Source organism: Adiantum capillus-veneris, chromosome 2 (assembly GCF_014529385.1).
Source record: "Adiantum capillus-veneris isolate H3 chromosome 2, ASM1452938v2, whole genome shotgun sequence".
Classification (NCBI taxonomy): Eukaryota; Viridiplantae; Streptophyta; class Polypodiopsida; order Polypodiales; family Pteridaceae; genus Adiantum; species Adiantum capillus-veneris.
Genome location: NC_140932.1, coordinates 28,085,514 through 28,094,045, shown reverse-complemented (window position 1 = coordinate 28,094,045; position 8,532 = coordinate 28,085,514).

The window sequence follows — 8,532 nt, the reverse complement described above, 5'->3', positions numbered from 1 at the left end:
AGCACACCAGGAGGAACCCGTACAAAAGCAAGCCCAGTTTGAACACGAGAAAAACACTCTTACCAACATAGTCGCTAGGCGCAAGGAAAGGACCCAAAAAAGTGGGTGCCTGTTGGGCTAAAGGTGTTAGGAAATAAGACGTAGCTAAATAGATAATTGTGTAGATTACTTGATGGAGAGAGACAAATTTACATACACGAGATTATAGAGTAGAGAGTGAGTGAGAGAGAGAGAGTACACATGATATACGTGGTTCACCCAATGTGGGCTACGTCCACGGGAAAGAAGCCACTCAATGGATTTAGTACTTCAAAACAAGAAGTAGTTTACAAAGGGATTATACCCTTAATGGAGAGAGTGAGTGAGAGAGAGAGAGTACACATGATATACGTGGTTCACCCAATGTGGGCTACGTCCACGGGAAAGAAGCCACTCAATGGATTTAGTACTTCAAAACAAGAAGTAGTTTACAAAGGGATTATACCCTTAATGGAGCTCCCGCCTTGCTTCACTCTCACCACCTCACACTCACCTTGTTGCATCAACTTCACACTCTATGAAATGTGTGTAGAAATGGCCTCCTTTTATAGGCCAAAAGGCCTGCCCTCTCTTATGAGAGGTAGCCATGTGTAGCCGCCCTTGTGTGAATAAGTCCAAATCGGACCCTCCAATCCACCCATGTGTAGACAAATCCGCTTTTGAATTCGGCCACCGGCCACCGGCCATTGACTTTCGACCACCGGCCACCGGCCATTGACTACCGGCCACCTGCCAACGGACGGTTGTTTTCTGATCACTTTTCGGCCGTCGTCCGGCCATAATATTCTGGCGAGGGAAAAAAAAGTATTGGGGGCTTCCGCCCCCGAGGCCCCTAAAGTTGCCCCTCATTTTTGGCCATGAAAATTTTGGTTTCCGGCCGAGTGATTTTCCTTTATGCACGATGGCTTCTCCTCATAATGGGGTGCTTACAAATGTGCGCTTTTACCACAGAAAATTACAAGGGTAAATCAGGATCCATACTTTTACCACAGGCTCCATACTTAACAATCTCCCACTTGAAGACTGATCTCCAAACCAAACCTGTGACTGCTTTCCATTCTGGCTTCTTATCCTTGAATGCCAATTGAAGATGAGAAAAAGCTCAACTTCTCCTTGTTGACCACCTTTGTAAACATGTCTGCAAGATTTTCACTTGTATGCACCTTTCCTAGCTTTAACTGTCCCTCTTCCAAAAGAGTGCGTATGAAGTGATATCTCACCTCAATGTGCTTTGTCCTTGAATGAAAGGCTACGTTCTTCGCAAGATGGATAGCACTTTGGCTATCACTGTACAAGACACAATTGTCTTATTTGAATCCAAGCTCTTCTAAGAATATGTGAAGCCACATAATTTCTTTGCTTGCCTCCGTCATTGCTACATACTCTGTTTCCGTGGTAGAAAGTGAAACCACTTTTTGCAGATTTGAAGCCCAGCTTACTCTTGTGCCTCCAACCATGAGCACATAGCCAGTAGTGCTCCTTCGAGTATCTTTGTCACCTGCCATATCTTCATCAGCATACCCTTCTAGAAAAATATAAGTTCCTCCAAAATACAAAGCATTTGTTGTTGTCCCTTTTAGATACCTAAGTATCCACTTCACAGCTTGCCAATTCTCTTTACATGGGTTGTCCATGAAACTACTCACAACTCCCATTGCATGTGCAATGTCTGGCCTTGTTCAGACCATAGCATGCATTAGAGAACCTACCGCTGCAACATATGGAACTTTAGACATATAGGCTATCTCCTCTTGTGTCTTTGGACACATATCCTTTGTTAGTTTAAAGTGACCAGCCAAAGGTGTAGAAATTGGTTTTTCATTTTGCATTGCAAACCTTTATAGTACCTTCTTGATGTAATCTTCTTGAGATAGATTTATTGTCTTCTTCGTCCTGTCCCTTGATATTTTCATACCAAGTATCCTCTTTGCAGCACCTAAATCTTTCATTGAAAAAGATTTAGACAGCTCCTCTTTTAGGTCTTTGATGTCCTGCATGTTAGCACTTGCAATCAACATGTCATCAACATACAAAATTAGGATGATGAATTTCCCATCTCCCAAATTCTTCGTTTAGACGCAGTGATCCGAGTTGCATCTTGTGAATCCATGATCCCACATCCATCGATCAAACTTCAAGTACCATTGTCTTGATGCTTGCTTTAAACCATACAAGATCTTCTTTAATTTGCAAAACATTTTCTCCTTACCTTTTACTTCATACCCCTTTGGTTGAAGCATGTAGATTTCCTCCTCTAAGTCACCGTGAGGGAATGCCGTATTTACATCCATTTGCTCGAGATTTAGATCATGAGCAGCCACAAGGCTTAATACAAGCATAATTGAGTTCATTTTTACAACAGGAGAAAATATTTCATTGAAGTCAATACCTTTCTTTTGAGAAAACCCTTTTACCACAAGCCTAGACTTGTATCTTTTCTTCCCACCTTCTTCTTCCTTCACCTTGTACACCCATTTGTTTTGAAGTGCCCGCTTACCTTTAGGCAACTCAACCAACTCTCATGTTTGGTTGCGATGTAGTGAGTCCATCTCCACTTGCATGCTCTTCGTCCATTCTTCTTTGGATTCATGTTGCATAGCTTCTTTGTATGATTCCGGCTCTCCAGAATCTGAGATCAAGAGATGGTTGAAGGAAGGAACAAACCTTTCTGGAGGTCTACTTGATCTTGTAGATCTTCGTGGAATAGGTTGAGGCTCCTCATTTGGTTGACATTGTTGCACATTGTCACCGTTTGCAGTCCTTGAGTCTTCACCGTCCTCAAGCTCCATGTACTCATCACTTGTTTCTTTTGTTTTTTTTCTTTCCAAGTAATCTTTGTACATATTTTGTTCGTTAAGATTTACATCCCTACTCCTTAAGATTTTACCATCTTCAGGATTCGATAGGCGATACCCAAAGTCCCCTTCTCCATAGCCAATAAAGAAACACTTTTTGGACTTTGCATCTAGCTTTGATCTTAGGCTTCTATCTGTGTGCATGAAAGCCTCACACCCAAACACTTTGAGAAATGCATAATTCACCGGTTTACCTGTCCATGCCTCTTCTGGAACTCCTCGATCCAATGCCGTTGACGGTGATTGATTGATTAAGTACACAGACGTACTTACAGCTTCCGCCCAAAGCTCAAGCGGTAGGCCTGCATGTAGCCGCATGCTTCGTGCTCGCTCCATTATTGTCGTTTTCATCCTTTCCGAAATCCGATTTTGTTGAGGTGTCCTTGGGGTTGTCCTTTGCCTCCGAATGCCATTGCTAGCACAAAAGCTTTCAAATGCTTGGCTGCAATATTCGCCTCCATTGTCGGATCTGAGACATTTAACCTTGGTACCTGTTTCATTCTCCACAAAGGCTTTCCACCTTTGAAATATGGAAAATACATCGGATTTATTCTTCATGACATAAACCCATGTTTTTCTAGTCGTATCGTCTATGAATGTTACATAGTACAATGAGCCACCAAGTGATGGTGTACTTGCAGGACCCCAAACATCAGAATGAACCAACTCAAGTTTTTTATTTTTTCTTTCATTTCCCGATTTTTGAAATTTTACCCTCTTTTGTTTACCATAAACACAATCTTCACAGAACTCTAAGTCCACTTCTTTCAAACCTGGTAGAAGCTTCTTTGTTTGAAGGATTTGCATTCCTTTGGCACTCATATACCCAAGTCGGTAGTGCCACACCGCACTGTCAACTTCTGTAGTTCCTGCACAAGATGAAGGTTACATGCTAACAGTACACAAGTAAAGTGTACCGACCTTTTCTCCCTTGGCAACCACCAAAGATCCTTTTGAGATCTTCCACCGTTTGTTTCCGAATGCAATGTTGTGACCTTCATCGTCCAATTTTCCTGTAGAGATCAAATTTTTGCGAAGAGAAGGAACATGCCTAACATCTTTAAGATTCCATTCATTTCCGTTAGCAGTTTTGATAGAAAATGTACCTTTGCCGACAATCTCACAAGCTTCATCATCTCCCAAGTATACATACCCAAAATTACCTTTGGTGTAGTCTTGGAAATGTTTCTTGGGTGGTGTCGCATGGAATGAAGCCCCGGAATCTACTATCCAGGAATTAGACACATTGTCTAATGAGAGAATTAGAGCATCTTGCTTTACTTTACCTGCCACTTTGGCCTTCGATGTTGGCTTGTTGTCTTGAGACTCTGTCTCCCTCTTCTTCTTGGACTAGCAATCCTTCTTGACGTGGCCCTTCTTGCCGCAGTTCCAACATTCAAGAACTGACTTTGTGCGTGACTTGCTCCGCCTTGAGCGATCACGACCCTTTTGGTTTTTGAACCTCTCCTTAGGCCTTCCTCTTGTTTCTACTGACAGTGCAACACTTGATGATTCTCCTATGCTTCTCCTTCGTATTTCCTCGCTTAGGAGAACACCCACAACATCATCAAACTTAAGAGTATTTGTGCCAGAAATAGAATTACTTACAGCCATCACAAGGCTGTCCCAACTATCCAGTAGAGATGATAGTATAAGGAGATCTCGCACTTCGTCATCGAAATTGATTTTCACAGATCGAAGTTGACTTATGTTTGTGTTAAAGTCATTTAGGTGTTCTGCAAACTGAACCATTCTTTGCCATCTTTAGATTGAACAAGCGCTTCATAAGAAATACCTTATTGGATGCTGATGGTTTCTCATAGAAGTCGTCAAGTGACTTCATCAAGTCCTCCGTGGTCTTCATCTCCGAAACATTGAAGGCCACCATTGACGCCAAGCTTAACCGGATTGTTCCCAATGCCTTTCGATCAAGGACAATCCATGCTTCATCTGCCATTGTTGCGGGCTTCTTCACAAGACCGCCTAGTGGCAAATAGAGATCCTTCTGGTAGAGATAGTCTTCAATCTACATCTTCCAATGTTGGTAGTTTCTGCTGTTGAAATTCTCAATCTTGAGCTTCCCTTCCTCCTCCATAACTCCCACTCAATTCAAGGAATCCTTTCCTTGAGATAATTTAGCTACGAGCAAACCTTGCTCTGATACCAGTTGTTAGGAAATAAGATGTAGCTAAATAAATAATTGAGTAGATTACTTAATAGAGAGAGACAAATTTACATACATGAGATTATAGAGTAGAGAGTGAGAGAGAGAGTACACACGATATACGTGGTTCACCCAATGTGGGCTACATCCACGGGAAAGCAGCCACTCAATGGCTTTAGTACTTCAAAACAAGAAGTAGTTTACAAAGGGATTATACCCTTAATGGAGCTCCCGCCTTGCTTCACTCTCACCACCTCACACTCACCTTGTTGAATCAACTTCACACTCTATGAAATGTGTGTAGAAATGGCCTCCTTTTATAGGCCAAAAAGGCTGCCCTCTCTTATGAGAGGCAGCCATGTGTAGCCGCCCTTGTGTGAATAAGTCGAAATCGGACCCTCCAATCCGCCCATGTGTAGACAAATCCGCTTTTGAATTCGGCCACCGGCCACCGGCCATTGACTTCCGATGACCGGCCACCGGCCATTTACTATCGGCCACCGGCCAACTGCCGACGGTTGTTTTCCGACCACTTTCCAGTCGTCGTCCAGCCATAATATTACGGCGAAAAGGAATATTCCGGCAAGGGACAAAAAAGTATCGAGGGCTTCCGCCCCCGAGGCCCCTAAAGTTGCCCCTGATTTTTGGCCGTGAAAATTTTGGTTTCCGACCGAGTGATTTTCCTTTACGCACGATGGCTTCTCCTCATAATGGGGGCCTTACAAATGTGCGCTTTTACCACAGAAAATTACAAGGGTAAATCAGGCTCCATACTTAACAAAAGGACCAAGAACCAAGCATCACACCAAAAAGCAAGTTGAAGACCCCACGGAACCCCTGCAATGGATGTATCAAGAGGTAGAAGCTTTAAAGCTGAAAGAAGCACAAGAAGCAGCAAGTAAAGCTAAAAAGGTGGTAGAACAACAAAAGCAGGCAGAGGAAGTTACTGCACAAGGAGAAGAACAACATGCTCAAGGGGATGTGTCTCCCCGCATCTCTTCTCCTGTTTCCGAACACCAAGATTACCCAATGCCAAGCCCACCATCATCACCAGTAGTTAGAGCCACAACAATTGAGCAAACAAAGCCTGAACAAGAAAAGGTAGACGAATCTACAAAGGAACCTGAACAAAAAGAGGCAGCTGAGTCAGTAGAAAAGTCAGTTGAGTCTACACAAGAATAAGAAAAGGAGCACGACAAATAGCCAAAAAGGGCAGCTAGTCCTGCACCATCAAGGGACAACAAGAAGTTTGAGCAGCCTGGAGAGCAGGAGGCCGAGGAAACACCCTCTACCTCAATGGAAAAAGATCAGCCGCCACAGCCAGAAGGGCATCAGCAACCAGCAGCCATGATGCAGCCAAAGGATACACAAGAGACTGCCGAAACATCAAGTCAGTTGGCACGTAATGAAGACTGGCAATTAAATGATGAAGTCATCCTACAAGTCAATGTATATGCTAAGCAAATGGAGGACATGACTAAACGACTTCGCTCACCAACTCTTGGCCGTAGCACAAGGGCCAAAGAGATGGTGATTGACGCACTCCAAGGGGAGTTAGACGACGGACTCAATGTCATCACCGATCTACAGAGGCAAGTGCAGAAGTTGAAAGCAGAAGCTGAATAACATCAGCTCGCAAGGGATAAGCAACATAAAGAAATGGAGAAACTGGGTGAATCGCTGACAAAATTGTCAGATGCATGCAAAGCAAAGGATGAGCAACTGACAAAAGTTACAAATGAACTTCTAACTACAACCCTCTCAGTTCAAAAAATCCAGGTACAATTAGATGTAGCCAATGCCTCTCTACAGTATGCAGAACAAAGGATTAATAATCAGGAAATATTCTTGCGGCAAATACGAGAGAATCTAGCCGTGGCCTCGATCAAATGAACATACGAGGTCTACAAGGCATTAGAAAAGAAAAACAAAGACCTTGAGCTTGAGCTTAAGTTGGAGCAGTCTCAGCGCAGAGACCTGGTTTTAATGCAGGTCCAAAGAGAAGACGAGCTGCTGAAGGAAATAGATGAACTCAAAAGAGTAAACCAACTACTTAGAGAGGGATGGCCAGAAACACAAGAAGAGGCAGACACTTTAGAGAAACCTCAATAGAAATCCCCTCGGCTTCATTTGCTAAAGTGGAGACACAGTCAGCAATAGAGCTAAGTGGCGAGCAGGAGTTTTGAGTACCCATTATTGAAGCAGAAACAGTGTCAATGGTCTAGCTATCAAAGGTTGAGGAAGATGCACTAAAGAAAAAAATTACACAAGAGGTAGATGAGCAGTGGAAGGCAGCAATGGATTGGGAGCTGAGAGTAATTCATTTCGTCAATGTCACATGCCTCACTCCCAATCAAATTAATGCGCAATGGCACCAGCAATCCCTACCCTACCTTTTGATTAAAGTGGAGCTGCTACAAGTGAAAGAAAGGCTTTACATCGACATGAAAGTCGAGGGCACACATCAAGACCACCCAAAGTGGAGGTTGAGCTGGTTGAACAAGAATCCAAGGTACTTAATTCTGTTCACAAGAGCACCTGCAACCCTGCAAAAGGATCCTACCTTCTATCATGTACCAAGAGTAAGGACTTGGATAGCACATGAGGCACTACTGAAGAAGCGGCCAACTTGGCTGAATTTCCCCAGATTGCTTGCTCTAGAAAAGGAATGAAGAATACATGGTGAAAACCCTCAAGGGCACCATGTCATTCTTTAAAAGTCTACCCGATTTGTCATGTGCAATGTTATACAAGATCTGCCAAATACTACTCACCTGCATCGAAGTGTTCCATGAGCCAGAGCAAGAAAGCACCCCTTGGATGTCATTCCTCAAGGGTAACAAAGGTTTGTGCTACGATCTCAGTGGCCAACCTTCCGAAGAAGTCCTCTATGGCTTCTACGCCATGTGTATGTTTCTACCTTCTCACAATATGCTGGCGTTCAAGGAAGCATTCTACACAAGATTCTTCACTTAACGAACAAAAATATTTGAGCGAGTGATCAGCAACCTGGCATCAAGGTTTGTAGGCTACTCAGCAGTGGAGCTGAAGAACAAAGTCACCATGCATTTTTTGCAAGTGCCCGATAAAGAGCAAAAGATAAAATACCAAAAGGCACTCAATGCGCTTAAAGACCGCCTCGCCAGCCGTCAACCCAAAGACTATTTCAACCCATAAAGTTGTTTCAAGGGACGATACATGCGAGGAGGTGGGAAATGTTAGCAGCAAGCTAACATGGACACCACGGATACCATTTTTTGGAGCTCTCATTGTAAAAACACTTATTATTTTGATAAATCAGGAATATTGGAACTCCTATTTTTTGGATAAACCTTGTAATTGATGAGTCGGGGCTACAAGCTTCCAGATTGTAAGAGTGTGTCATTGCTTATCTTTAGTTAGAGCTCCCAAATTATTAGTTTTGACCACCAAAAACCTTCGCTAAAGTATAAAAGCCAATTTCTGTAAGGTATT